At 42.0% G+C, this 5,291-nt stretch overlaps 1 pseudogene; it reads left to right on the top strand.

Annotated features, from left to right (window-relative positions):
• The window catches only part of LOC101566825, a 14,534-nt pseudogene extending 9,503 nt beyond the window's left edge, over positions 1-5,031 (top strand).
• The last annotated feature ends 260 nt before the right edge of the window (positions 5,032-5,291 follow it).

Here is a 5,291-nt window from a genome sequence, read left to right as displayed (position 1 = left end):
AATGTGAGTGACATTTTTCATGAGTCATCCACAGGGTGGGCAAATATTTATAATAGATTTTAATTTGATGAAGGAGTGGTGTCCTCCAATATGAGTATTATCTGATGCAGAACTGAACCAGTGGTTCTTTAGTCTCTCTCACAGATGGGATCATGGATGGTCATCCCCCAAAAGTAAGAGGTTCTGGAGAACTCATCTGCGATAAAGAGGAGAAGAGGGCAAAGGAACCCTTCATAGCAAGTGAGATTAGGAAAATGTGTAAAATATAGGAAACAGGGCAAAATTTTGTACAAAATCGCCACTTGAATAAGGCTGTAACAGTGTGAACAGTGAATCTTTTTAACACTAATGTGATGTCATGTTTCTATGAAATCTTCAAAAGAAAGAAAAGCATGTGGTGCTGTTGTATAGGTGCCTTGTTAAATCGGTGCAAAAAGGAACCAATTCCATTGACCCAACAGATGGCAGTGATCCTATTAGTGACCATGAAAAGCATTTTAAAGCATAACTCTCTTCTCTCTTGCTTTCTCATACCAACCACAAAGTTTTCACAGGTAAATGTAGACATTTATTTTCCTTTATATTTTGTATTTTCTTTATTATTTGTTCCCTTAGGATATTTGCATCTCACTGGAGGAGAAGGACCCTGCTCAGGCCGAGTGGAAGTGAACTCTGGAGGAGGCTGGGTTCCAGTGTCTGATGTGAAGGGTAAATTTCCTCACTGCCCAAGTCATCTGTGCAGAATTGGGGTGTGCCAAGGCTGCAACTGTCCTGGGGCATTTGCCCTTCAGAGAGGATACTGAGCAGGTGTGGTTCGAAGAGTTCCTGTGTGGTGGTGAGGAACCTGGGCTCTGGTTCTGCCCCAAAGCACCTTGTCTTGGAAGCAGTTGCTACCAAAGAGGGAGTGTTCACATTGTGTGCTCAGGTGAGAATCACCAAAACTTCTACTTCTTCACACTGTGTTGCTCTAGTAACAATGTACTGAAAACCTGTCTTTGCCTCCCAGAGTTTGCTGACATCCGGCTCAAGCAGAATGGCACCTCACAGTGTGAGGGCCAGGTGGAGGTGAACACTGCTGTGGGCTGGAGAGCACTGTGTGCCTCCCACTGGAGTATGGCCAATGCCCATGTTGTGTGCCACCAACTGGGCTGTGGAGTTGCCATCTCCACCCCAAAAGGAGGAGCGTACTTTGTGGAAGGAGATGGTGAGATCTGGAAAGACCGATTCTACTGCTCAGGTGCTGAGTCCTTCTTGTGGAGTTGCCCTGTGATCTCCCTGGGTGCTCTTCCCTGTTCCCATGGGAACACAGCCTCGGTGGTCTGCTCAGGTAAGAGAGAGTTCAGGGTGACTGGGGCATGGGATGCTCCCGGAGTGACACATCTCAAGAGCAGTTGGAAAAATGACATCAAAAGTGAGACTCTTTATAGTGAAACGTGGTCCTTCTATTGATCATTTGTGTTTCTAGCCAGGTCAAAGAGTATTAGGAATTTTTTTTAAGTAACCACTGTTGTTCATTTGCAAATTGTAGAAGAGCAGAATATAACAAACATGCAAGTACTTCAGCCTAGATCAGGAAAGAGAAGCATGTTTCACAAACCTGCAATCAGCATACCCTCCTCTACACAGTACAAGCATACCTTTGCTGAAAACCTAATCATGCCGCCAAAGAATATATTTGATTGCCTCTGAACTTTGTGTAAAATCAGGCAGTATATTCTTTTTTTGTGTAGTCAGTGCACTATGCACAAGTTAACTTGTTTTAGGTTCTATTGGTGAGACAGAACAGTTAATTTTAGTCTTTCTATACCTTATTTCAATTAATATAATGTCCTATAACTTCATTTTTCATAAATAACAAGATTTTATATACCTTTATGATTGAGAAATATTCCATTTTGCATATGCTGCATTTTCTGTGTCTCTCAATCTATTTATGTGATTTTTGGTTCTAACCTTAAAGACTAACAGTGATAATGTAGCAATTAAGTATATCATGATAAGCACAAATATCCTGGTTACTATTGCTGCATATTAAAAAAAAAAAACCAAAAAAGACAACAGCAGAAAACAGATAATAAAGTGTATTTTATTTTGTCCATAATTTCCTGGCCTAGGAAATTTGGAAAGCTCTGCTGGGTAGTTGTCTATTGGGTTCTCTGGAGAAATTACACTTACATGGTATCTTAATTACTTTTCTCATGGCTGAGAGAAAAAACTCATCACTCAAATTTAAAGGAGAAAAGGTTCAAGCCAGGGTAGCATGGCAGAAGGGCATTGAGGGGGAGAAACAGTACATGACAGGGTAGGCAGGAAGCAGAAAGCAGCAGCAGCAGCAGCAGCAGCAGCAGCAGCATCCAGGCTTCTTAGCTCTTCTCCCATTTGAGCTACAAAACTGCCAGGCAAAACCAGGGTGGACCTTTCCCATTGATCACAACTACATCAATGCTGAACCAATCAGTGGATGACTCCAATTATCATACCCCAATCCATTTTTACACACCCTTAGTTCAAATTCACACACCATCAATACAGAAATCCATCTCCTTGCAATATGATATAAGCCATATGAGATGTCAACAGTAAGCCATATGAGATGTCAACAATTCAATGACATTGAATATTTGGCCAAGCTGGAAATCCAGCAGAGTTCAATCACATATCTTGAAAATCAAATTCAATAGGAGACTCATCAGACCACCTGCAAATGTTGTCTCCAAAACAACATCAACAGAGTACATTTGCCATAAAGAACATATCATAATGTTAGTATCAGTGTTTGGAAAAAAAGTAGAAATATTTGATATAGAAAAGGAGAACTATCCATACAAAAGATGAGTTCTGAAAACTAAAAAAAGAAAATCATTGTTCATGTGCAAGTGTTTTCATCCAACATTCCATGACTACACTGTTATTAGCAAAGCTCAGGTTTCTGTCTTTTCATTCTCTTTACAGGAAAACAGACCCAACTGATGACCCAGGGCAATGACTCCCTCTCTGAAGCTGCAGTCTCTGCAGCCTCAGAGGGCCTGGCTGCCAACTCCTTAGGTGAGGACATCCCCAAGAGAGAACTTGCTCATTTCTGTGTCAGCACCACTGACCAAACTGTCTCTCCTCAGACAGCAGACTACTGCGCCTGGTGGATGGGGGTGGTCCCTGTGCAGGAAGAGTGGAGATTCTGCACCAGGGATCCTGGGGCACCATCTGCGATGACAGCTGGGACCTGAGCAATGCCCACGTGGTCTGCAGACAGCTGGGCTGTGGAGTGGCTCTCAATGCTACGGTGTCTGCTCACTTTGGGCAGGGATCAGAGGACATCTGGCTGGATGAGGTGAACTGCACAGGAGAGGAGTCCCATGTGTGGAAGTGCCCATCCCAGGGCTGGAGACATCATGACTGCAGGCACAAGGAGGATGCAGGGGTCATCTGCTCAGGTCTGTGCTCACACTGTCTGTAGACTGGGAGGAGGAGGAGAATATAGAGGACAGTGTCTGAATCTTAGGTTGGGTACTAGGCAGTACTGAAAGTCCAAAGGGTATCCAGTGTTTTGTAGCACAAGAGATGAGGTGCTGTCACTTCCTGCTGTAGCAGCTGAGGCTCTATCTCCAAAAAAGTCACTTTCTTCAGCATTTACCTCAAAGCAGGCCTCACTTGTAATTTCCCTTTATGCGCAAAAGTACAAAAAATAGTTTCCTCTTTTGTGGAAACAAATCACCATATAGCTAATGGCTAAACACACCATTTACTCTCATAGTTGTACAGAAGTCTAACTTGATATTGATGAGACTAAAGGCAATGTCAGCAGGGTTGCTTTCCTGCGAGGCTCTTGGAAGCCTCATTTCTTTCTTTTTTCTGGCTTTTTCAAGCTGTCTCCATTTCTTTGGTAATGACCATGTCATTTTTCCGACCAACCATGGAACAATCTGTCCATTCTTTCTTGGTCACATCTCCTTCTGAGCAAAGTCAGCCATCTAATCTTCTTTGAATTGGAAACAGATCCAAACACTTAATTAGTGGAGTTCAACCTATATTTCATCCAGGACAATCTCACCATGAAAAGGTCCTTTCCTTAATCCTATATGAAACAACCCTTTACTATGTAAAGCTACATGTCACTCTAAGAATTGGGAAATGAACATTTACCTGGCTCCATTACTCTACCTGCTACCCCCTACTGTTCCAAACTCTCTCTCAGTAGATCATTTTAATGTTCAATTAGGAAGCAGGATTCAGTCTTTCTTCCCCGAACAATGCTTAAGTCAACGTTCCTAACTCATTCATTTTCCTCTATGTCAGTACAGTTGAAAGAAAAAAGGTATGTTCAAGTTGGATAAACAAATGAAAGAAAGAAATAACAGCTTTTTTATCAGGGAGAATTTCCTCATCAGGGTCAGCAATAATCACTGGCTTCTTAGAATAGATAAAAGCATAGATGGAAGGAGGTAAAGGGAAAAGTTGTATAAAGAATTAGCCTGTGTTATGTATATGTAATGAATCTTAAAGAAATATAATCATTGCATACTGCAAACATGTACAAATATAAAATTGAAAAATAAAAGAAGAGGGGTAGGGAGATGGCTCAGTAGAATAAGTGCCTGAGTTCAGTCCTTGGTTCCTCCAAGAAAAAAAAATAAAAGAAGAAAGAAAGGTGAACATTAAGATTTCAATACTCACTATGCTGCTTTTGCCTTTTAATTTCAGAGTTCCTGACCCTCAGGTTGGTGAGCGAGGACCAGGAGTGTGCTGGGTGGCTGGAGGTTTTCTACAATGGGACCTGGGGCAGTGTCTGCTGCAGCCCAATGGAAGACATGACCTTGTCAGTGATCTGCAGACAGCTTGGCTGTGGGGACAGTGGAAACCTTGGCACTTTTGTCCCTGCTAGGGCAGGTTCTAGACCCCGTTGGGTGGATGGAATCCAGTGTCAGAAAAGTGATAGTTTCCTGTGGCAGTGTCCTTCTGAGTCTTGGAATCCCAGATCTTGCTCTCCAAAAGATGAAGCTTATATCACATGTGCAGGTGACCTGGTGTCTATTTGTATGTGTCTCCTAGGTTTGTAGACTGTCTTCACAGAAATATTTTGCTTTTATATCTGAAGAATGTGTTACTGTACTCCTGCAAAATAATTTCTGCATGGAGATTATTTAATCCACTTATTTCAGTATTGCTTCAAAGGAAAATTCCAAAATTCATGCTAATAGCAATTTATATAAAGAGTACCAGGGAGATTGAATGGAACATGTGGGAGCATGAACTGTTATGCTGGTAAACTTTTCTCAGAAAGGGTAATGCAGTTC

This window comes from Octodon degus, unplaced genomic scaffold (assembly GCF_000260255.1).
Source record: "Octodon degus isolate 3935 unplaced genomic scaffold, OctDeg1.0 scaffold00346, whole genome shotgun sequence".
Classification (NCBI taxonomy): domain Eukaryota; kingdom Metazoa; phylum Chordata; class Mammalia; order Rodentia; family Octodontidae; genus Octodon; species Octodon degus.
This window is presented reverse-complemented; position numbering and strand designations above follow the sequence as displayed.